General features: G+C 40.1%; 1 protein-coding gene and 1 pseudogene across 5 annotated transcripts in view; one reads left to right on the top strand and one right to left on the bottom strand.

Moving 5' to 3' along the window:
• The window catches only part of NRG1 (neuregulin 1), an 811,282-nt gene that overhangs the window by 198,616 nt on the left and 585,655 nt on the right, over positions 1-27,011 (bottom strand). The gene's annotated exons all lie outside the window — the stretch shown is intronic.
• LOC148505461 (5S ribosomal RNA) lies at positions 15,811-15,928 on the top strand (annotated as a pseudogene).

Genomic DNA, 27,011 nt, shown 5'->3' with positions numbered 1-27,011 from the left:
AATAGAAGACAGAAGCCATCAATCTTCCTGAATTATTCTGCAGGTCAACAATTTCCTTAGCCAGCTGCCTAATCAATTGTTCCTTGAAATTGACCAAAATTGAAACTAGAAGTTCTTCTACGTGTCCTATCTAATGATCATTTATAAGATCTGAGATATTCTTTTGTGAGGGAACTGAAATAGAACTACAAAATGGAAAAGTGGAATCAATTCATTGATTAAACAGAATAAGGCATGACAAAATAAAAAGAAGGAATGATAGCTGTTATTCAGGAAGAAAAATTGTTTTTCGTAATCTTTGTGATAATTAACATACAAAAACACATCATGTATTATTTCTTTGTGTCTTTTTAGTCTGATATACAATGCTGCATGAAAAATATATTTTTTACTAGCAAATCAGTTTAAGGTAGTTGCAAATATGAGAGAGGATAAAAAAATACATTAACAGACAATGTAACTGGTAGAAAAAGAAATGCCTTAGGGGTCTATTTACTAAGCAGTGTTAGGAGATAGAGTGAAAAGTGATAAGGTGCCAGCCAATCATCTCCTAACTGCCATCTCACAGGCTTTGTTTGAAAAATGACATTTGGGAGCTGATGGGCTGGCACCTTATCACTTTTCACGCTGTCTCCTAACACTGCTTAGTAAATAGACCCCTTAATTTGCTTACCAGGGCTGGAACTAGGGGTATGCTAGCTGTGCCACCGCACAGAGCATAGAGCCCTGTGGGTGCCACCCCACCCACCCACAGCTCCTGTATCTGGCTACTAGGGTGCACAGCCAGAATCACTGCTCCTGTACAGCCCGGAACTCTTGACATGCATGCTGCAACTCCAGCAGCCCCATGGAGCATCTCTGAGAGTGCTCTGGGCAGTGCTGTAAATCCCAGTGCAGCCGAACCCCCCTCTACATGCCGTCAAAGACTCAGGGTGCGTGGCCACCACTGGGTGCAGATAATCTCTATTACGGTGCTTTTGCTTATATCCCAATTTGACTAAAATATATATTCTATATTTTGTGATTATAAAATGAGTACAAAAATCATCAACATCGTATGTCTGGCTTGAAATGTGTGTGTGTATGTATGTATATATATCTATATATCTATATCTATATCTATATATATATATATATATATCTATATGGCATAGTGACCTTAAGGCATCGTATCATTGAAAACATCCCTAATCCATCCAGAGGAGGTGATCGTTCTCATATGTTATTGAGAGCGGAAAGCCAGTGGATACATCGATTGGACATGTTGGCTCCTAAGGTGTTAGACGAAAACTTGGGTCTCTCAAGCTTTTTTATAAATTCTGTAATTTTTATTTTTTTTTCACTTTTAATTTTTTCATATATTTGTTTATTTTTGTATTTTTCCTTATATCTGCTTAGAATATTTGTCGGGCTATGCCTTTTTGTTGCCATTTTTATGATAATTGATCAGCGGTAGTGTTTATTCTTTCAACATTTGCCTACGATTTTTGTACTACAGATTAGATTGACATATAATATTTACATAACTTGTTTCTCTGTTGTCTGATATAGTTTAGTATTATATTAGTCAGCAAGTCTTTTTGTGTACATCTGGTTGCTTAGTTACTCTTACTAATTGTTTACTACAGATTCATATGCATCATGTAGTGCGGCTCCCTCCATGTCCCTGAGCGGCATGTCTCCGTGACATCACTTGTTCATGCTGTAGTTTGTGGCGGGCGGAGAAATGGAAGGTTCAACAGGTATTTAGGTAAGCTTTGTTTGTTCATTCTGTACCTTTCACCCTGATGAAAATGCACAACCTAACATAGCTTTGAAAGATTGCTAACCTACTTTGCCTGCCTGTTTATTTAGAGGGAATCAGCATGAATGACCACCGGACGTCAGCCTGGCGGTTCAAATCCCGAGGGGGGTGCCTAACCCTAACCTTCCCCCCCTAGTCCCTAAACCTAACCCCCCTTCCTCTAGCCTAGCCCTAACCTTCCCCGGGGGGGTGCCTAACCCTCAGTCCCCCCCGGGGGTCCCTAAACCTAACCCCCCCCATCCCCGGCTAAGTAAATACTCACCCCAACAGAGGACGATCGGTCCGGCGTCCTCTCCGCATTCTGGCATCGGGATTAACAAGGGCGTCAGTATTTCAACGCCTATGTTAAATCCCATTGCCGGGATTCCAGTCTCATAACTACATCCCATTTAGAGTACCGCCGATATGAAATCGGCATCTTTGCTTCACTGAGTGTGTTGCTAATTTGAGGAAGGATTGCCGCTTTATACAATTTATTATGTGAATTGAATATGTATGTATAAGAATTAAAAAACATTTTTTCTACTTTTGCAAACCCTGGTGAGTGTCCCTCATTACATATATATATATATATATATATATAAATATATACATATATTTTTTTATTTTGGAAGGGAGACACACAAAGTATTGTAAACCTGTTAACTCAACTAAATAATAATGATAGGAACCTGAAGTTTACTAACAAGACTAATAAAATAACTAGCGATTATTTAGATATCTTGTTAGATATTGGTCCTAACAATACAATACGAACATGTACTTTTTTTAAAGAAACTGATTCAAACAGTTGCATACCTATAGATAGTTGTCATTTAAAATTGTGGAAGGATAATGTACCCTATTCTCAATTTATGCACATTAGGAAAAATTGTTCGAAGATAGATTAATTTGAAGAACAGTCTTCTTTTATCAAAGGACGTTTTTTAGAGAGGGGGTATGATGAGACCAAACTAGAGGTGACGAGGTCCAAAGCACAATACAAGGATAGATCCTGCTTTCTGAAAGACAAGAGAGACCATTCCATGTAATGTAAACCTGGTCCTTACACTAGACCTTTTGTTACTAAATTCAATGTAAAGAATAGAAAAATAGAAAAAATGTTGAGCTGTCATTGGAAAGTGTTATTAAAAGACCCCATTTTAGGCCCCCAACTACCTTTGAGACCCCAAATAATTTATAAAAAAAGCAGGATCATTAAAAACTATGCTTGCACCGAGTAATATAAAAAATAATCCCGCTCAGTAGAAGGCCAATTGGTTAACCAGAAATAAATATGTCTGTTTTCCATGTACAAACTGCATGGTTTGTAAATTTATGGACAAGCATTCCTTTTCTTGTTATTTAGATAATGGAAAAAAATACACACTAAAATCAACAGTAACTTGTAATAGTACATATGTTATTTACCGTATCGCATGTAGCTGTGGTCTGTATTACATGGGTAAGACCAAAAGACCGATTAAGATTAGGATCCAGGAACATCTGCGAAACATACGCAACAATGTGTTTAACCATAGTCTACCAAGACATTTTACCCATATCCATTGTTCAAACTCCCAATCTTTGAAATGTACAATACTAGAACATGTTCAGTCTTATCATTACAATAGGGATTTAGTTCTATCCAGGAAGGAATCCTATTGGATATATATGTGCAACACGCTAGCCCCAGCGGGATTATATGAGGGCATCAATATTGTATGCTTTTTGGGTTAGTTCTACATGTTAATTGTATGAATTAATGTGTATACTGTAGAATCATCTGAATCATACTTTTATGTATCAATATGTATTCTGTAGAATCATCTGAAACATATTTTTGTATATTGTTGTACATGAATTTTGTAGAAATATATTTTATTTATCTGTGCGGAATTGTACTGTTATTTCAAGAATGTACATGTTGCGTTAATTTTTTACTTTATCATTCATTCACATTCAGCACTTTATTTATCATTCATCCATTGATCTAGAATCAAGATACTCATAGATTTTAGGAGTTATTATAATATTCATTTATTTTCAGTACTTAATTTAATATGGAGATTTTATATGTTTTATATGTTTAGAACTTCACAGTGATGCCCCACTTCCTATTCTGGACATTGTTCCTGTACACAATGGGCATTAGTATCACTCATTCCCCACCCCACATCCTGTCATTGAGCTTTCCCCATTTCCTACCATCTCCACCCCACTTCCTATATTTCTGGGTTTTCAAGTCATGGCCCACTTCCGGTGTCCTTACTCCTTGGTTCCCTATTATTACACCACATGTCTGAGACCCGGTCAGAGGTGCCGCGTTACCAGTACGCGAGTGACGTCATATCATTCCGTATGGGACTAGCGTCCACCAGCGCAGCGTCACTTCTGGTTCGTGGATGACGCAGCGCTATTCAGCAGGACCCCTAATTGGGTCCCTGTACAACTAATATTGAATATACTGCCCCCCTTCTGGCCCATCAATGATGCGGCAATGTCCTTTAGGTCCATTTAGACTTCATTATGGTTCAATTATTAATCCAGGAGAGCTTTATCGGCAGCCATTTCTTGTTAGCCTGGTTATCACTAATAAATTAATTTCAACATGTACAGTCTGTTTAAAGATGTCATTTCATAATTATTGGTGTTTTATTTTCATTAGTTTATCAACATTGGATTATATTATATATAAAAGAGTCTTTTGTATATGTTTTTTATTTAGTCTTTCACTAATATGTATGTCCACGTATTGAGTCTTTTTAACTGTGGACAGGAAACATTGATAGTAATGCTCTAGTGAACAAGTAGCCCTATTTAAGCACCACCAGTGGACCAGAAACCTATCCCTGAGGAAGTTTGGGTCAAATGAAACACGTTGGGGGTTCCAGCTCACCATCTTTCAAGTCTACACCCCCTGAGAAAACACCATGGTTGGTGGAGGTTCCCTGAATTTGGTACCACAGTTCAAACTATCCGGATCCCGAGTTGGGTGAATTATTCTTGATTGATATGTATTATGCCAAGTTGTTTTTATTTATTTCTTAATCCCAATTTTTAAACTGTAAAGTTATGATCTACTACCCTATGAGTACTCTCTGGTTTTGTTTTGGTGCTGGGTTATATTCTAAAATCAGAGATCTTATGAAGGTCATGTCCTGATTCATCATTTCATTGGTTGGAGTTAATTGAGGTAAGTGTGATTATTTTTCATCAACTGTACGCATATTACTTATCCTGAAACCAAATTATTTTTTTACATACTTTACTATTAGCGCCTTCTTGTCCTGTTTTTGTATTTCAATTCTAGATCCATCTGCTGGCAAGGATCGTACAAGAGAGAGCAGCTCGGTCTGATTTTTGTTGTTATTCAATTGTATATAATAATCTGTATAACTATTAGCGCATTGAGGGTTTGCTATATATATATATACAGGGGCGCCGAGAGGGGGGGGGAGCGGGTACAGATTACCCGGGCCCGGGCTTCCTGAGGGGCCCGGGTCTGGCGCCACTCCCCCCCCTCACAGCAGCCCAGCACACAGCGTGTGCTGAGCTGCAATTGGAGACTGCTCGTGGCTGCTGAGCAGCAGCCACAGCAGTCTCCTATGCCTGTGCGGGGGAGCGATCACAGTGATCGCGCCCCCCCCGGCTTTGCACCGGGCTGAGGGGGCTCAGAGCGTCCCCCCTCTGCAGCGCGCAGCGCCGCAAATCTTTTTTTTTTTCACGGCAAGGGGGCGTGGTCACGCCTCCCACGATTAGGCCATGCCCCCTATTACTGGTGCCCGCCAAGGCTCTTGGCGGGCCTATATATATATATATATATATATATATATATATATATAGAGAAGTGGTCCGGCACTCTCACTTTTGTGTGTATCAATTGCTGGGGTGCTTTCCAGGGTAGCTTTGATAGTTACCCACTAATATATTTACACTATCATCATGTGATGAAAGGAAGACACTCTCCAGACTTGGCTTGAAGTTTGCAATATTAATCAGTTTAATAGGACATACCAAATTAATTTGCCAACGTTTCCAAATTAATTAGACTCACACTTCTATATCTAGTTCCCGGCGAGGTGTTCCGGTCACCAGCGGACACAACGCATATTAACACAGCCGCTTTAATAAATAGATTATACCAGCACAGTATATGATCGCCCCAGCACTTCCGGGCATGCGCATGATGCACTTCCGGGTGGGCGCTATTTAAACTGAGACACAGTACTAGCAGGGATACTCAGAGAAAGACATACCACACCTGATCTATGGGACCAACAGGTAAGACGCTACCAGTCTATAGCAGCCATGCACTGGCATATGCATATACTGCCTTCAGGCAGTTTAGCTCCAATACAGGTACTATAACTTTATATTATACGTATCACTATCATTCTCTCATAGTCTTATGTTGTCTCACCTAGCAACTTGGGACTAGTGGTGTTAGCACATGATGAGTATATACCCTGGCAGCAATAGTTTAATACATGTATATATTATCCTTTCTTCAGTCCCTATGGGGACGTGCATGTCTATCCATATGTATATCTGTGTATGTAAAGATTTGTGTACTAGTGATTGTATGTATAGGCATTATCACATACTTTCCTCAGTAAAACTCATATTAGGTAATTAATATAGGGCCTGTTAGACCATATGCTGATGTTGTTATTATTTACCCCAATTTTAGTTAAAACTTGCTGATGTTAAGAAATACTGAGATGCCGTGACAAAGGTTCTTAAAGAACCGAAACGTTGGCAAATTAATTTGGTATGTCCTATTAAACTGATTAATATTGCAAACTTCAAGCCAAGTCTGGAGAGTGTCTAGTGATAGTGTATATATATATATATATATATATATAGAAATAAAGAACTGGCAGCACTCAGGAGACTTTTGTAGAAATAGTGCAAAACTTTGTGCTTTTAATCTACGTTTCGGGACTTTAAAATCCCTTCTTCAGGATACACAACATGTTGTGTATCCTGAAGAAGGGATTTTAAAGTCCCGAAACGTAGATTAAAAGTACAAAGTTTTGCACTATTTCTACAAAAGTCTCCTGAGTGCCGCCAGTTCTTTAATTCTATATTGTGGGGGATTCGTACCCCAGTGCAGGGCACCAGGAGCAAGCTGTCTGCGGATATTGGAGGGGAGTGCCGGGCTGAATTTGGACTTATATATATATATATATATATATATGTGTGAATGAACAGAAGAGAAATATTAATCAAATCAATATTTGGTGTGACCACCCTTTGCCTTCAAAACAGCATCAGTTCTTCTTTTTCTAGGTACACTTGCACAAAGTCAGGGATTTGTAGGATTATAGGGCCTGATTCAGACCCACCCGCGAGCGGCTGTCCGCTCGCAAGTGGGTCGATGTTATGGACTGAGCATGCGCACGACGGAGGGAGCTCCGTCATGCGCATGCGCCAGACGCGACGAGCGAAGGAAAGTCCTTCGCTCGTTGTGTCCGATCAAAGGGGGCGTGCTGTCAATGTTGATTGACAGCACGCCCCCTTTGGTGGGCGTGCCGGGGGCGTGCCTCCCTGACGGGGGCGTTCCCACGGGAACGCCTCCCGTCAGAAGCCGGCCCACTGACATCACTAGTGATGTCAGTGGGAGTGATTTTGGCTCTGATAGAGCCAAAATCACTCCGGAGCTTGCGGTTGAAAACCTCAACCGCAGGCTCCGACTCGCAATTTCGATGGTCGCGATGGTCTCGACCATCGCGGCCATCACAATGCACGCTCGTATAGCCTGTGGGTGGTGACCCACAGCTATACGAGCGTCCAGGAGGACGCTCCATGAAAGTGGAGCCCGGCCCTCATTCAGAGCGTGCGCTCTGCTCAGAGCGTACGGCTCTGAATGAGGGCCATAGTCAGGTGTATTATACCAAACAGGTGATAATAATCATAATTTTCATATGTACAGGGCTCTACCACTAGGCAAATTTAGGCAGCTGCCTAAGAGTGCCAGCCACTGCAGGGCGCCTGGAATAATGTAGTGCGTACTGCACATAAGTGCAGCCCGCACAACACTATTAATAACAAACACACAGCCACCAGCGCCGGCAGCTGTGTGTTTGTTTTAGCAGCCGAAGAGAGTCAGACAGAATCTCATCGGCTGCTGCGCCCACTGCCGGAGCCGGGTTGGAGCTTACTCATGAACTCCATTTTCCGGCTTCTGCAGTGGGTGATGGGAGAGACATCAGGGGGACAGAGGAGGGGACACCAGAGCGGGGATTAAGATAAGTGGAGTTTTTTTTTTTTTACGTGTGAGTCTGTCTGGCCCTGGGATCACTGCTCGGGTACTGCTGTTGGGGGGGACTACTACTAGGGTCACTGCTGGGGGGGACAACTACTGGGGACACTGCTGGGGGGGACTACTACTGGGGGCACTTCTGGGAGGGACTACCATTGGGGGCACTGCTGGGGGGGACTACTACTGGGGGCACTGCATAGGTGGGGATTACTGCTGGGGGCACTGCATAGGTGGGTGACTACTACTGGGGACATTGCTGGGGGAGGACTACTACTAGGGGCAATGCTGGGGGGGGACTACTACCGGGGGCACTGCTGGGGGGGAAAACTACTGGGAGCACTGCATTGGGGGGACCACTACTGGGGGCACTGCACCAGGGGGTTAGTACTGGGGGCACTATATAAGGGAGACTACTACTGGGGGCATTATATAAGGGGCACTGCATACGGGGAACACTACCTGGAGCACTATATAAGGGGCACTGCATAGGGGTACCACTACTGGGGGCACTATCAGGGGCACTGCATAAGGGCTTGTGTAGCTATCTGAGTGTGGGAGGGGGCGCAAGGTTGAAAAAATGCATAGGGTGCCAAGAAACCTTGCACCGGCCCTGCATATGTAGGTTGAAACACAATCAGTAACTAAAACAGAAACAGCTATGTAGGAGACTTAAAACTATGTGAGGAACAGCCAAACTCTGGGCCTGATTCAGAGCCGAACGCTCTGACCAGAGCGCTCGCTCTGAATCAGGGCCCTCCTCCTTAAAATGGATCGGCCTCCTGGCCGCTCGTATAGCTGTGGGTGACACCCACAGCTATAGCGAGCGGCCATGATGATGGTCGCGATGGTCTTTGACCATCGCGACCATCGGGCTTGCGACGAGATCCTGCGGTAGGGTCTCGCTGCCGCAAGCCCAGGAGTGATTTTGGCTCTATCAGAGCCAAATCACTCCCACTGACATCAGTACTGATGTCAGTGGGGCCGGGCTCAGACGGTAGGCGTTTCCATGGGAACGCCTCCGTCTGGCAGCCACGCCCCCGGCACGCCCACCAAAGGGGGCGTGCTGTCAGTCACCATTGACAGCATGCCCCCTTTAGTGCGAGACCCTGTGCGACGTATTCCTCATCGCTCGCCGGAACTCGCGCATGCGCACGACGGAGCTCCCTCCATCGTGCGCATGCGCATTCGGCAAACATCGACCCACTTGCGAGCGTCCTTTGCTCACGAGCGGGTCTGAATGACCCCCTCTGTTACAAAGATGAGGTTGTGGAAGATAGTTTCATGTCACAGGTCATACACCATGGCAAAACTGAGCACACAACAAGACACAAAGTAGTTATTCTGCATCAGCAAGGTCTCTCTCAGGCAAAAATGTAAAAGCAGACTGGGGTTTCAAGATGTGCTGTTCAAGCTCTTTTAAAGAAGCACAAAGAAACAGGCAACGTTGGGGACCATAGACATAGTGGTCAGCCAGTGGTAGATGAAAGACACATCATTCTCACTTCCCTTTGAAATCAAAAGATGTCCAGTGCCATCAGCTCAGAACTGACAGAAACCAGTGGGACCCAGGTACTTATCCATAATGCAATGCCATGAAGGAGGCGTTTGATTGGCTCCAAATTTATTCTGCAGCAGTACCATGACCCCAAACATACAGCCAATGTCATTAAGAACTATCTTCAGTGTAAAGAAGAAAAATGAATCCTGGAAGTGATGATATGGCCCCCACAGAGCACTGATCTCAACATCATCGAGTATTTCTGGGATTACATGAAGAGTCAGAAGGATTTGAGCAAGTCTACTTCCACAGAAGATCTGTGGTTAGTTCTCCAAGATGTTTGGAACAACCTCCCTGCCGAGTTCCTTCAAAAACTGTGAGCAAGTGTACCTAAAAGAATCGATGCATTTTTGAAGGTAAAGGGTGGTCACTGGTCACACCAAATATTGATTTGATTTAGATTTCTCTTCTGTTCATTAACTTTGCATTTTATTAATTGATAAAAATAAACTATTAACACTTGAGAATGTAAGCTTGCGAGCAGAGACCTCTTGCGAGCAGAGACCTCTTACCTTTATGTCTGTTTGTTACAACCCAGTTTTGTTCTAATGTTGTTTCAAATTGTAAAGCGCAACGGAATATGCTGTGCTATATAAAAAACTGTTAATAAATAATAAATAATTAAAATAATGAGCGATATTGTTAGTGTTTGGCCTTGATCTCCCGGGCTCTCCAGGGCAAACAACATTGAGCATACGCACTGAACGATATCGATATCATTCAGTGACATCACCCTGCACTTCCCCGAACATGCAGTTCCTGATGATACTGTTAGATTGACCTGCATGTTCGGATGACAGCAGACATGAATGACCCGCAGGAGCGTGCATCGTCCATCGTTTTGAGCATACACACTGGACGATATGAACGATAACGATATCATTATCATTCACTATTATCGTCTAGTGTAGGGGTCAGGGAACTTTTTTACCTTTTACCCCAAAATATATTTAGGTACGCCGACATTACCCCCTTGATTTGAAAGGAAGTAAATCATATAGTAGTGCCCCCATAATTATGCCCCCATATAATGCCCCTGTAGTAGTGCCCCCATATAATGCCCCTGTAGTAGTACCCCATAGTTATGCCCCTGTAGTAGTGCCCCCATATAGTGCCCCTGCAGTAGTGCCCACATATAATGCCCCTGTAGTAGTGCCCCCATATAATGACCCTGTAGTGCCGCTTATACAAAAAAAAATACTTACCTTAATTCCCGCTCCTGCATCCGCCGCCTTCCTGTCCGCCTAGCTGCTCCTCGGAACTATGGGAGAGACGTCATGACATCTCTCCCATAGTGCGCATGGAGAGAGGCGGAAGCTGGAGTTCAAAAGAAAACTTCAGCCTCTGACTAACGCAGCGCTGCAGGGAAGGAGTCGGGCGCCCTCTGGTAATAACATCTCAGCGGGTGTCCGGCTTAGAGCCTCCCTACGGCACAGCCGGGCATGCATATGAATCATTTTATAATATAGAATAATTCATATGCATGCCCGGCTGTCCGTCCATTACCCCCAGGAATTTCATTTTTAACCCACGTGGGGTAATTTATCCCTGTTCCCTGACCACTGGTCTAGTGTGTATACCCTTTTAGTTTGCAACATTTATTTCCACACCTGCCTAAAACTTTTGCACAGTACTTGTTATATCTCTGAGACTCTTGAACTATTTTTTCTGACACATCTATATCATAGTTTCAGTATGTCATTGTTATATACCATTTGCAGGCTCTGTCCATCTTTACATATGGCCACTCATACAGTGGTTCTTTTTTATGTACTCATGATCTCTGTTATTCCACATATGTTTCATTGATATGTGCACATCCTCTGCCGGTGACGTATATACATTAGTGTTCTGTACCATGTACCATACTATCTGCCCATTATCTTCACACAGCTTGATTTATCATTTATGATCTATGCTTGCTCACTGTTTGTTTGGTTACACTTCTCTGTATTGTATTTGGTTTATGTCACTTACCTGTGCGTGCATTCATGTTTATTCATGTTTATACTCATTGATTTGCATTGCATTGTATCTCCTACATTATCACCACCATTAGGTTCTCTTAGAGCCTATGGTGGCATCATGTGAAATATATTGTTTATCATGTGTTTTGTCCTGTTGTTAGCGACCGCTTTGTAGAACTGGACTGCCATGGCAACCCTTTGTGGCGTCCTCAGTTCTCAGCGGCCGCGTCAGCATGCATGCGCCGGCCCCTCCCGAGTGACATCATGCACTCGGCGGGCGGCAAGGCAGGATCCGTGTTCACTTCATGGGATGCTTGGGGGTATAAAGGTATGTTTGTTTTCACGCTGTTGCTGTTCTTGATAAAAGTCCAATCGACTGAAACATTGAACGGAGACCTGGTGGAGTCGTGAGTTTTCTTTTCTTAAGTCCTGAGAGTGCCGCTTTTTGTTTTGTTTATATGCATGGTTATTTAACCAATTTGAGGGCACCCAGGCCAGTTTTTGATTTATTTAGTGGAGTGCCGGCGTTATTTCCATATAATTTCCCACTGTGGTATGGTTGCATATCCCTGTGGATTGCAAGGCACCCCGTCTTTTTGATTACTCTTCTTTTTCAACCCATCAAGAAACATCTCTATTTTTTATTCTTACTTTGCTTGTATTATTCCTTTTTTTCATCGTCTTTTTTTCATCTGTGTGAACTATGGACTAATTTTGGTGCACTTTAAAATAATATTTTTTTTACTTTTTCTATAGCCATTTGGACTTGGATTGATTTTTACATATAGATTTTTTCTATCATATATATAATTTTTTTCCACTGTCCACATATCAACATTCTTTTCTACATGATACCAGACAGCCTTTAATATTTATATACATTTACTCTCATTTCCTTTCATTTGTTATGTCTCAGAGCAAAACAGTAACTACCGCCATTCCATCAGATGGGAGTGGTTTTTTACATATACAATTACCTATAGGTGATACACTTAGTTTCAGTGAGTCAGAGGCTGAAAGTCGTTACTTTAAAGAGACTTTTCTTGACACTGCAGGGACATCCTCCACTGAGGAGCTCTTTGTTCAATTGCTCAGTTTAAAGAAAAAATAAATTGATTGTCATTTACACGGAGTTACCCTATCTGATTATCACAGGGAAAGAAAAATACCCAGGGGTTTCAGGGTTAAGAACGTCCCCACCACTGGCAGAAATAGTGTCGATTTCTGCAGGAGATGGGTTGCCGTCCTTAATAAATGCTCCCTGGATCTCATGTTATTGGTTATAGAGGAATCCAGCAGAGAGCTCAATAGTGTCCGTGACAAAATTAAAACTTTTAAAATTTCACACAAAAATAGTCTCTCTAGAGATAATCCTGATAGCTGGCTGGACAAACTCAATACACAAATAGAGGACTATAGAAGGAACCTCATTTCTTACAAAAAAGAAAAATTGGCAAAAGTCAATACAGATTATAAGGAGCAGAGGGTTTATTCGTGGGCTACTGGCAGAACACTCAATCCCAGATTTCAGAGAAGACGCTTTAGAACTCCCAGACAACCATTTGATACAGAAGGCTCCAGTGGGGCTAATTCCTCACAAAGTGATCAGGATTTTCAGTCAGGTTCTAACCCATTGACACAACGTCCCCCTTTAGGTGTGTCTACACGGGCCCGAAAAGGAAGTGGCCTCACACTAGGCGTAGCAAACAAGGGGAGAGGAAAAAGAGCATACCAGAAAAAGACGTAATTGTTAATTTGTCCTCTAGACCACTCAGCATGTCCGAGTCTAAAGTATTACATAGGGGCCTGTCATTCATTCCCACCTGTTCTTTCAATGGTTTCCATTGGAAAAAGGACCTATGGAGACTCAACAGGAGTCTCAAACTGAAAGAATTTTTTAGCAACTCTACCAATACTTCACCTCCCACAGCATCTGCCCCTTTCAAAAAAACTTCCACCTTTGAACCTTGTTCTAACAACGCTTCTATTAAGAGCTTTATTAGAATATTAGATCATGATGTCACCACACACTTCAAGGGCTTCAATTCTTTACACCATAATTTATCTGAAGAGGAATTTGTTGCCCTCACCTCCCTCAGCAAGGATACCTCCATTGTTATTCGTTCAGCAGGTAAAGGAGGTGCGATTGTCATCCAAGACAGAGACTACTATGTCAATGAAATCTATCGCCAACTAAATGACTTAGATACTTACTCATGTTTAACTTATGATCCGGTGTCCAAATTCAAGAAAGAACTGGACATTTGTTTATCTGAAGCTTTACAACATGGCTTCATTACTAGTGACACGTTGCAATTTTTAACTGTAGATAAACCTGTGGCCCCCCTGCTTTACAGTTTACCCAAGATCCACAAATCTCTTGTTTCACCTCCGGGTCATCCCATCATTTCCGCTAGAGATGGACTATACAGTAAAACTTCCAAATATCTTGATAATTTCTTGCAACCTCTAATCTCACAAGAACCTACATATTTGCTTGATTCACACACTCTACTAAATAAATTACAAAATCTACCTACAAATCTCATTATGTGTACAATAGACGTCAACTCATTATACACCAGTATACCTCATAAGGAGGGCTGTGAACACATGGAGTCATTTTTGAAATTACATACTGATTATCAGGGACCCAATATTGATTTTTTTATATGTCTTCTCAGACAAACTTTGAAAAACAATTATTTTTTGTTTGATGATAAATTTTTTCTCCAAAAAAAAGGCTGTGCCATGGGGTCTCATGTAGCACCATCCTTTGCCAACATTTATATGTTTGCCATCGAGAAAGAATTGTTTTTGAATAATCCAGACTTCAATAAATTTTTAATTTTTTTTGTTCGGTACATAGACGACATTTTGGTCCTCTGGTCAGGCACTGAGGAAGATTTAATCAAAACCATGGTGAAAATCAATTCCAAGCATAAATATATCACATTTACTTTTGAACAAAGTCCCCAGCATGTACATTTTTTGGACATCAACATTTATTGGATGGGTACCAATTTCAACACCACGGTTTATCATAAACCCACTGATGGCAACTCTCTACTACATGCTCAAAGCCATCATCCTGTGTCTCTTAAAAGAAGCCTACCATATTCACAATTTCTAAGAGCAATCAGAATTACCAATGACCCTCAACAGGCTGTTGCTGAAGTAGACAGCATGATCATCAAATTTTTGGAACGAGGCTACAGACATAAAGATCTTCTACGGGCGAAAGAAAGAGCCATTGGTTCAAACCAACAATGTAGCCAACAAACTGACTCTACACTTAGAAACACAAACACTTTGATATTTGTGAATCAGCACAATATAGCCAGTAAATACATCAACTCTACCACTAAACGCCTATGGCCCATTGTCAATACGGATCATACTATCAAACCTCTACTAAACTCTAAGATCATGCTAGGATACAAACATGGGAAGAACCTAAAAGACTGGTTAGTACACAATGATGTCAGTCGTGGTCCTCCCGTTACGGACCATTTCCTCTCTAAAAAACCTGGTTGTTATCGTTGCACTGGTTGCACCATCTGTGGATATTTGGAAACAGGTCCCGATGTTGTACATCCACACTCTGGGAAACGCAAACCCATCAAACATGTTTTGTCTTGTACCACCAAGTATATCATCTACATGATTCATTGCCCCTGTGGACTTGTCTATATAGGGAAAACTACTTGTACAGCTTGGATTCGAATGGCCCAACATCATACTGCAATCAGACAGGCCCTTGATAGGAAAGAAGTAGATAAGCCTGTGGCACGTCACTTTAAGAACTTACGACACTCTTTATCTATCCTGGTGTACAAAATAATCGACCACGTCCCCCCCACTAAATGAGGAGGTGACAGAGAAAAGAAACTTCTCCAACTTGAGACCTTTTGGATTTATAAAATGAATACAGTTTCCCCCTCTGGACTGAACGAACAATTATCTTTTTCATGTTACTATTAAAGAACATTCTCTTGACATTAGAGCACACTTACTCTCCAGTACTTACTGGGTATTTTTTACCCTCTGTGGTATAATAAGTATTTCGCATCTTGTATACTGCGGCAACAGTATTTTTGCCATTGTTTTCCCTTACCCTCTCTTCCTTCTTTTCTTTTCCCTGCTTTTGCCCATTCCCTTCTTTTTTCCCCTTGGACGTGTTCGCCACAGCGAGCCCATAGGCCGTGCATGTATTCTGGATTATCTATGTCTTAATTACAGCCATTCTACACTGGATACGCCTTATACCGTCTGATCTTTGAAGCTAAGCAGTGTAGGCCGGGTTAGTACTTGGATGGGAGACCACCTTGGAATACCTGGTGCTGTAACTAGACGCTATCCTCAATTGCACTTTAGCCAACACTTCCATTTTCCTTGTCCCCCACATTTTCCACATGTTTTGTCCTTTCCTTATCCACCGTTATTATATGCATTTTTGCCATGTGCATACTATATTACAGGATCCGATGTTCACAGAATCTGAGGTTCGCCTAATTTCTTTGTCAGTTTCTTGTTATGTCTCTGAGACTCTTGAACTATTTTTTCTGACACATCTATATCATAGTTTCAGTATGTCATTGTTATATACCATTTGCAGGCTCTGTCCATATTTACATATGGCCACTCATACAGTGGTTCTTTTTTATGTACTCATGATCTCTGTTATTCCACATATGTTTCATTGATATGTGCACGTCCTCTGCCGGTGATGTATATACATTAGTGTTCTGTACCATGTACCATACTATCTGCCCATTATCTTCACACAGCTTGATTTATCATTTATGATCTATGCTTGCTCACTGTTTGTTTGGTTACACTTCTCTGTATTGTATTTGGTTTATGTCACTTACCTGTCCGTGCATTCATGTTTATTCATGTTTATACTCATTGATTTGCATTGCATTGTATCTCCTACATTATCACCAACATTAGGTTCTCTTAGAGACTATGGTGGCATCATGTGAAATATATTGTTTATCATGTGTTTTGTCCTGTTGTTAGTGACCGCTTTGTAGAACTGGACTGCCATGGCAACCCTTTGTGGTGTCCTCAGTTCTCAGCGGCCGCATTATCATGCATGCGCCGGCCCCTCCAGAGTGACGTCATGCACTCAGCGGGCGGCAAGGCAGGATCCATGTTCACTTCATGGGATGCTTGGGGGTATAAAGGTATGTTTGTTTTCACGCTGTTGCTGTTCTTGATAAAAGTCCAATCGACTGAAACGTTGAACGGAGACCTGGTGGAGTCGTGAGTCTTCTTTTCTTAAGTCCTGAGAGTGCCGCTTTTTGTTTTGTTTATATGCATGGTTATTTAACCAATTTGAGGGCACCCAGGCCAGTTTTTGATTTATTTAGTGGAGTGCCGGCGTTATTTCCTTATATATATATATATATATATATATATATATATATATATATTAGAGGAAGGTCCGGCGCTCCAATAACGTAGATAGATAATTTGCACAGAGTGATGCAATACAAATACTAAGGTGCGGCACTCAATGTTTCAGTTTTATTTACACTATTGTATATCTTTATTGAGGAATCGTTATAATACAATGTGTAACTGCAACCAGACACAAAAACAGGGGCAGGGGGAAAAAATGATATAAGGGTATAGGGAAATAATAAACTCTGGGGGAAAGAATGCAATACAATGCAAATCATGAGAATCTTGGCATTTTAACTATGGATTTATTCAACTAATGAAGAATGTGAAAGTGGTGGCACACCTGCAATTGTAGTGTAAATAAAGTAGCAGATGAACATTCTTCTACTCCACTTGAATGCTTGTTCTTTTTGTCAAGTACAATACTTATAGCACATTTTTAAAAGTTCACTTCCTCATCATGGGAAGGTTTACCTCTGTATCTAAATTATTTTTAGAGCATCTGCATAAGTCAACTATTTTCAAAACTATGCAACTATAACAATTTGAGTTGTATGCTAGTATATATATGTTATTAGAAGGCGAGTTCTCACAATACACTTGTATTGAGGGTAATCATTATAAATGGATGAACAATAAATATAACATTAATAATACTCTTTTGGGTCAATATTATTTTATTAACATAATTTGGTGCAAAAAATTTTTTTATTTGCTTAAGAGAGCATTATTATTTATTTATAATAAAAAATGTTCTGTGACATTATCTTGCTACAGTACTGGTACTACATATGGCAAAAGCCCACTGGAATTTGCTTAAGACAGCAATATTATTTATTAATTCTAAAAATGTTCTGTGACATTATTTTGCTATGGTACTGGTACTGCACATGGCAAGAGCTCAATGGCACATTTTTTAATATTCCTCAATGGCCACAATATTTCCACCATTGGAATTTTACCTTGAGTATTCCCAAACCAATGTCAACAACATCACCCAGCAGAATAATATGACCATCCTCTTCCTAGCCCCATTCATACATTATCTATTCCACAAAATGCCAATGTACAAATGTTGGGCGAATTGGCAAAGCAAAAGCAGAAAATTATAATTGTATTGCTGGAATTTTGCACTCTCTAGTATTATTATTATTATTATTATTATTATTATTATTACTATTGTTATTTAGTGCCACCATTCATTTAATAACATATCTAAGATAAAATACTAAAGACAATTGTAGCATCAAAACATTTCAGACTGTGAGCTTGTATATTCTTTAGCAACATTTGATACAATTTATGGAACAATATTTCCAAAATCCAATGTTTTCCTAATAGAAAATATGCATAAAATTGACAGATATTTTTGAAGGCAAGCTAAAAAATATAATCGGGCAAACATCCCCATATTGGGTACTCATTAGCAGATTAGACTGCAGACATCAATGCATAATGTGTGTTTTTTTTAATGTCTGACCTGATCTCTGAAATATGGGTGTTTGCTTGGATAAATATATTCCATGGAAATTTGTTTTTACCTATTGGATTATGGTGTTGACCAGATGAATGGCAATATTGTTGGGTGAAGGTGTAGGTGTGGTCTGGTATGATTGAGGCTTGGCCATTCTTTGTCCTGCTTTACTTGTATATAATAGCAATGGAAATATTCAGTTACACTATAGCAAGATTAGTAAATAGGGCAGAGGTTCCGAAGCATGGTCCTCAAGGCACCCCAACAGTTTAGGTTTTAGATATATCCAAGGTTGAGCACAGGTGGTTAAAGCAAATTGACTGAGGTAATTAAATCACCTGTGGTCAAGGATGGATATCCTTGAAACCTGGACTGTTAGGGTGCCTTGTGAACCTCTGGACTAGTGGACTAGGGCTTTCCATCTGACCAGTAAAAATGGACCTTGGCACCAATATTTTATTAGTAACTAAACAGTCTAACTAACTGGGAATGCTGGCATTTTTTTCAGAGAAGGTGTTAAATAGTGACTAAAAATGATGGGGTGGTCACAAATCATGATAGCATTTCCACAGCACAGCAGCATAGTAAGTCATACATCTATAAGAAATATGAAAAATATGGCAAAAACAGCAGCAAAGGATTGTATCTAAATCTGCAGCCTGCAGAGATATGGGGTCTTCCAACCAAATCCTAATAGTGTGCATAAAGAAATAATTCTCCTGGTGATGATACAGTATGGATACTAATGGATTATGTGTCTTTTTATATCAGGATAGCATTGTATCTATGGCACTAAATGGTGGACTACATTCTTTACACATAAATTAGGATGTATGCAAAAAAATGTGTTCAGCCAAATTATACTGAACTCATTTTATTAAAGAGATGCCTGAAAGGGATGTCATGGGCAGACAAATTTAAAATGATGAAACATAAAATTATTCTCACAATTACAGGAAATAAATATAACAATCAATAGAAATTAATGATATCACAGAATCATGTAAATTACCGCAGCTAATTGCATTCTCACCTATATGTGAGTACTGTATATGGAAGAGAAGTGTAAATAATGTTTTAGGTATTTTATTTAAAAATACAGTACTAAGCAATGACAAACTGATTTATATAAGGATACCATTAATAACAAAATGTTAGGAAAAAAGTAAATGCTTATAACCAATGTATTAGCCTTAAAATGCTTTCTTTTTCTCCAGCATACTGTATACAGTAACTTTACATTCTTTCATTTTTTTTAATCCTTTTCTATTGTATTTGAGTTAGAAATTTGAGAATGCAGTTTCTAGAGCAAGTATTTCTGACATATTGCTCTTGGCCTTTCACCTAGAAAAGTTTGACTGCCTAACTCAGAGATTTTGGTCTATACAGTAAAATACTGTATATGTCATAGTGAAGGAAGACTTGTAATAGAAAGGTGTCAGGTTTAAGCACTCTAAACATATTTCCCCTACAGTACATGGGGAAGATACTGTAGATATGGTATGTAGTCTATAATGTCCATATGTGGTAAGCTTGGTGTGTAAAGCATCTTAATATATGATAACATTGGGTTTCAGAAGTCTAAACTTTTTAACAGTCATTTTCCTTCTCAATATACCTGACAACTAATGATTTTTCAGAATTTATTACCAATTTGTCTCTTTCTATTATATGTAATGTGTTGACTTGTAATATGATCACTATATTACCAACTTATATACTGTAATGTGGCTAGAATCATACTATGTGAATTAAAGGTAATTTAAGTAGCATTTTAAAGGAGTCACTACTTAGTCTCAGGGAAGAGCATGATGCGGAATGACCACTGCCATGTTTAGTTTGGCCACCAGAGGAGTGTGAATAGTTTGTCCCAGCTTCCTTTTTCACAACAGGTCACATCTTCCTTTAGCAAACATATATAGCCAGTTAATATTATAACCATGTGAATACGCTAGGTGCTGCTTGCTGTTGGCCAGTGCTCAGTTTTGGCACAATGCGCAAGGTCTCTCCAAAGCATGCCCTGTCCAGCTATAGTCCAAGCCGCTAAAGTTGTCCATCCTCATATCTCACCTAATTAGATGCAGTTGTCCAATGCTCAGGCCAAGCAATTCAGGTAGTTTGTTACAAGTCCAATAAGGTCAGCTACACAGGCATTTCCCATTTAACTTTTCAGTTGTTTCATATTATTATATGAAATATATAAATCAATATTTCCCCTTAGGCTGCTGTGAATAATCTGGGAAATACCTCTTTGCAGTTTAATTCACTACATTGCTAAAATACTGCAGCACCTATCGGTTATATGACAAGTACTGTGTGAATATAGAGTTTGGGAGTGGCTCTAGACTGCCACTCCTCAAACTCACCGTGAATGATTTGTAAAGGAAAGAGTTATAAATGTTCCAAATTTTAATTTTCCGGGTAGCTTGCTTGTTTAAGCATTAAAAAGCATCCTTCTGTCTAGAAAGACTACAAAAGTTATTAAGTATTTCTCAATGAACTTTATTATTTGTCATACCTATTTACAACCACAAAGAAAACGTTTAGCAACAATTTATTTCCCAGATTATTAAAATAGTTGGATATTTTAAAAAGCTTGACTTCAAACATGTCTGTGTTCCTCTGTCTCAGATTTTTTATTCAAAACTCCAGACTTTTTATTGGTGTAATAAATATATCAAATCAAGGAACACTGTATCTCACCTATCTGCAGACTTAATTATAGTGCAGTAGTTTAAATAATTAACTCAGTCATAACGCATATTATTCATCGCTAAATAATAATAGTTCAGTAAACTAAATTACTGAGATTTATTATACTGTGAAAGTGGATTTTTAGCGTTTTCTTTTATATTCAGTTTCTAGAAAGGGTTAGTAAATCCAGTTATTTACAGAAGTCCAGTATACAATTGTGACATGAAAATTTCTTTACACATAAATTATATTATTATTAATAATAATAATAATAATAATAATAATAATAATCATTATCATCATAATAATAATCATCATAATAATCATATTAATATTGTTATTAATAATAATATTATTAAAAATATCCTTTATAAAGTACTGACATATTAAACAGTGAAGAGGATACAATAGAAATGAGAAAAATTGTAAGCTTACTGTACATGCAGGGCCCTCGTACATCTCTGTCTGTCTGTTAATGCTCAGGCTTTATTTTATTACTGTTTTGTTCCCAATTTTAATGCACTATGGCAAATGTTGGCGCTATTAAACTAAATGTTAATAAACATGAGCTTACAATAAGAGAGGTGTGGGGAGTATACATAAAGAAGCAGAATAACAACTGTAGTTGATATTGGGCAAAATGTGTTGGGCTATAGTCAGGGGCAGATGAGCACAGGCCTGTTTCGTCATTCCTCTTGCCCCAGCACCCAGCATGGTCCACTACTCGGACTCCACGACCCTTGTAGCAGGCGTCAACAGCAGTGAAGACTCTGCAGCGATATATATGGAATGCCTTTAATGTTAGGTTTAGAATGAGGTGCTGTAAAGGACCTCTGCATCACAACCACATTACCCCCAGGAAAATGGGGAGGGGCAAGGTTCAGAACAGGAGTCGAAAGTGTCCCCTTGGGAGCTTGCTCACTCGCAACCAGTTTATGTTTCCCCTCTATGCCCACATGGATAATAACTGGCCCTGTCATAGTGGTCACATGGTTCCTTTCTCCAACTTGGATCTAGAAACAACCCATGCCTTACCCACTTGTAGGGAAACGACAGCAAGTGAGGAGGAGTGGATACTCAGAAAAGTCAGTGAGTGAGGACTCTGAGTGGAGGGGACTCTTAGTCAGCCTGATTCAGTTGCTATGGAACTAGAAGTCACAGCATGTTCGTCCAGCCTGCTATATCAGGAGATCACACTGGGACGTGCAGTTCAACAACAGAATGAGATGCGCATTAGTCAGGTTACACAACGGATGTCAGAGGATACAAACTTATTACTGAGAGGGGAATGGGGGGGGTTACTGAGAGACAAAGGAAAATGTGGGTGGGGACCACTGACAGAGAGGAATGTGGGGGGGATCACTGAGACACAAAGGGGAATGTTGGGGGGGTCAGTGACAAACAGGCGAATATGGGGGGATCACTGACACACAGACAGTGCCATAGAGAGCCCAGCCAGGCCCAGGTAAAGGAGGGGGCATAGCCTAATCGTGGGAGGTGTGGCCACACCCCTTGACAAAAAAATAATAAAAATAAATAACTTTTGCAGCCCAGCATTAGCTGTGTACCCACTCCTCCCCCTCTCGGCGCCCATGCACACAGAGGGAATGTGGGGGTTCAATGAGAGACAGTCAAATGTGGGAGATCACTGACACAGAGAGGTGAATGTGGGTGGGGTTTCACTAAGAGACAGAGGGGAATGTGGGGGATCACTGAGAGAGAGGGGAATGTAATATATAATATATATGGGAATTAGATGTACACTGTCAGGGTATTTCATTATAGTACAAAGCATGAGGTACTGTAATATTTACTCTGCTTTTACTGGGCTAACAGCCACACAAAAGTAAAGTGACAGAAGCGGATTGGTTGGTATGGGCAACTTCTCTACTTCATCTCTTTCCAAGATTTGCTAAATCTCCATCTTAAAGGAGTAATAAAAATGGCAGTGGTGACAGTTGTGCTCATTGGGGGGGGGGGTATCAAAGTTTGGAGAGAGAGAAAGTGGAGAGATAGTAAAGTAGCAACCAATCAGCTTCTATAAACAGGCTGTATTTGAAAAATGACAGGAGTTGATTGTTTGGTACTTTATCTCTCTCCAAACTGCGATAAATCTTCCCCATGGTCTAGCAGCAGGACTGTGTTGTGTAGGCATGTAGAGCTGTAGGTGCAATTTGGCAGGTAAGGTACATAACTGATGTAAACTTTAGCCATCTCTAACTGCCGTCCACATGTGTGGGAAATACATGTCAATAACTATTAATTTCCACAGATGAAATCATAGGTGATATAGCACCTAAGCACCTATCCTTGTCTACCAATGCCTATTTCCCTATAGATTGTAAGCTTGCAAGCAGGGCCCTCTTACCTCTATCTCTGTCTGTTATTACCCTGTTTTTGTTCTATAAATGTTTCCAATTGCAACGGAATATGCTGCGCTATATAAGAAACTGTTAATAATAATAATAATTTTACCCTTACTATATCCATTGTAATGGAGTTGGAAATGTGTGAATATATTTTACCAGATGAATATTTTTGACATATTGATCCTAGCTTTCCATCTAGAAATCTTCTAATGCCTTTTTAAATGTGTGTCAAAGATATTTCCTGTATGAAGTAAAATGAATCTTACTGTCAAGGACAATTTGCAGATGGTACAGATGAATACAGTATGCTGTCTACAAGACGTACGTCAAGTGCAAAATGCATGTGTGTGTGTTTATTTTTGTTAATTTGGCTAAATCCATTAAATATCCTAAAATTTCTGACCAAGGTCTAATTTGAAGGGACACACTATGCACTCACTGCATCCTTCTCCTAGTGCATCTGCAAGGGCCGGTAACTGAAAGCCCCAAGTTTACTTCCCTGCTCATTTGCTGGCCACACTCGGAGGAGGTGAGAGTGGCATCTGGAGGGGATGGATCAGTATTGCTGGGTCCTCATTACAGCCAGGTCAAGTAGCAGTCACATGGGCTGTTCTGGTGGTAATTATACCGTTACACTGTTACTTTGTAAAATTGCTACACAAATATCCTACTCTACTCATGGCTTGTCCTAAATGTATTTAGCCAATGGCGCACTTGCCACTTGCTCTCATTCTGTTCTAAAGTATAGCACTGGGCTCAGACTGAACACGCAATTTGATGTCTTCCTGGTGTTCGCTGCATGAGAGAGATAATCTGCTGTTACATCAGTACCACAGAGTTACTTGTGGTAGGACATGCACCGACATCCTCTACCATAGATCTGGTGTCCATCTGTGACTCTAGCACAAATATAACAGAAGGGTTCCTTGTTATTTGCTGTACAAGCTACTAACTTGTTTAATTTCTAGTTAGTTACATATACAGTGAAATAATTTACTGTACATTTAAATAATTGACATTATTAAAGCATCCTTTCAGAGTTGAATATTAACAAAAGCACAAGTGTTTCTTGATAAAAACCACTGACATTTTTAACCTGTGCTCATAAGGAAAGAATAATAGTAATAAAGGTAGACCTACAGTAGGACAATTCTGTCCACCTCTCCATCATGATGTACATTGTAGACAATTGCTTTACTGTAAGTGGTATTTTTTGAACCCATAATCTTTACAAATTGCAGATAAAAAAAGGTAAATTGAAGCGACTGACATCTCTACTGATTCCAATGCCCTCTGTAACATCAAAGGCCCTACTTATCTGTGATAGCATCGCAGAGGCTGCCCGGACTGCTAATAACATCACTCTGGCTTTTAAAAACAAAAAAAAGACTTCAGTAAAGGGGAAATAGTGTCGTTGCCAAAACCACCATGTATTAACGTCACAGAGCCTCAGCATTTCAAGTGTGTAATCAGCTGTCACCAAATAAAACCAGCAATGAATCTTCAATGTTATAAAAAGGACAAGTCAGTTCCTGTCACTGAAATGTTGTTAATAATTACTCCAACATATCAAACAAAAGCCTTTTCAAAGATGATTATCTTGCTTGTTTCTTGTTTCTGACTAGCAGACCCTTGGGAAAGTTAGGTGAGAGCTATAAGTGAATTATCACATATGGGATAGCTGGGGTGTACTGTGAAAAATAATGTGCATTGTACAATTTGGCCTGTGTTAGAGCAATGTATTGATAATGTAACTGCAATAGGTGTTTTGTTGTTATGATGTTAGTCTTGTTTTTGCTCAGGTTTATTTATTTGAAGGTGATGAATGGGTTTATTGTTTATAAGACAGATAAAAGTAAAGCAGGTGAGAGACTCCTCAAGCACAGAGTTCACATATTTTATGTAAGCAAGTTTGCATTTTATAAGAAATCACTAAGGGCCGTATTCAACTAGCTTCGCACCAGCGATACTTTTTTGCATGCCGCACTTTTCGCCAACTTCACGTGTCTTAGCTGTGGAAACTAATCGTGTGCACCCCCACTATTCGTCGTATTCAATTCCAAAGGAAGTGAAAACGCGTCCCGGCGAAAACAGGCAAAAAGTGTTTGCAGAATTGGGGAAATCATCCTGACACCCCCCAAAACATGCACTAACATTGGGGATCAATGTAGATGTCCCTGATTAGCCCTACTGAAGCTATTTGGGGTACTTAAGTGCTGTCATTTGCTCCAAAGTAGCGGCTTTGCACAAGTGGTGAAAAATAGCCTTAAGCAGTTGTTTTTGGAAAAAATAAGTAGTCCTGTCAAATTTGGGGTACTTGAAAATGGGTGCAAGCATAGCTAAAATCGCTAAAGTCAAGTTTTAAGTGCTGCAAAAAACACACCTTCAGCAAACACCCGCAATAAAAAAACACCTCCCCCATACTGTCAGACCCCCCAAAAGTCTATTTTGCTAGTTTTTGCATTTGTACCCCCACTTTGTACTTTTTTGCCCCCATTTTTAACGTGCTTTTTTGGGGTGTTCCTCTTTTTTTTTGCATTTTTTTGATGCAGTTCTCCTTTGGGGGCATGTCCAAAGGGTGCAGAATGGTTTCCGCTCCTTCGCACCCCAAAACTGCAATTCTGCACTTTTTTCCACTGGCTATTCAGAGCCTAAACTTTTTCGCCGGGTACATTGCAAGAATTGAATACGGCGGAAACTTTCCGCCTGGCAAAATGACGTCACTCACGATACTTTACCGCAGATTCGGACTTTACACCAGGAATTGAATACACGCCCAAATGTGTTAGTTTTACCTAATACCTATGGCACTGATATAGAACGGGTACTACATCTGTTTGTGTAGCTTATGCTGTGTGATTCCGCTCTGCAAATGCTCAGAAAGTAAACACAGGCTTAATTGTGCATGCTTAATTGTAGAAGCTCACGCATTTTGCACGTATCAGACCTTATGACCGAAGAGAGGAGTGCAAAGAGAAGTTCCCACATGGGCAAAGTTCAGTAAGGGAGTGTACATGCACATGTGGCTCATGCAGACCAGTAATTGTGCGCATACAGTATATACATGTTAGGAGAAGTATATTTTGCTACAGGGCAGGTGAAAATGTACACTTACTGGAAACCAATGCAAATGCATAAGAATCTTGAGATGTCTGCATATGTGTAAAAATATGCTCTATTTAAAAAAATAATTAATTTAATTTGCTGCCAATTTTGCATTAGCCTCTATACGTACACTAGCAATCTATAAAAAGAAAACAAAACATTGCATATATTAATCTGCTGAAAAATAATAGTAGTAATAAAAATAATAATAATAATAATAATAATAATATAATACTGTATAAAGAGAATAGACACTAGGGCCCTGATTCAGAGTTGTACGCAAGTCGGCACAGCAATAACTGTTTATATTATTCACCTGTATTCAGAGTTGAACACACATATGTGGCCACAAAGTCCTTATCAATCTACTTGTGGTAGTAG

Source organism: Taudactylus pleione, unplaced genomic scaffold, assembly GCF_031769625.1.
Source record: "Taudactylus pleione unplaced genomic scaffold, aTauple2 ptg000454l, whole genome shotgun sequence".
Classification (NCBI taxonomy): Eukaryota; Metazoa; Chordata; class Amphibia; order Anura; family Myobatrachidae; genus Taudactylus; species Taudactylus pleione.
This window is presented reverse-complemented; position numbering and strand designations above follow the sequence as displayed.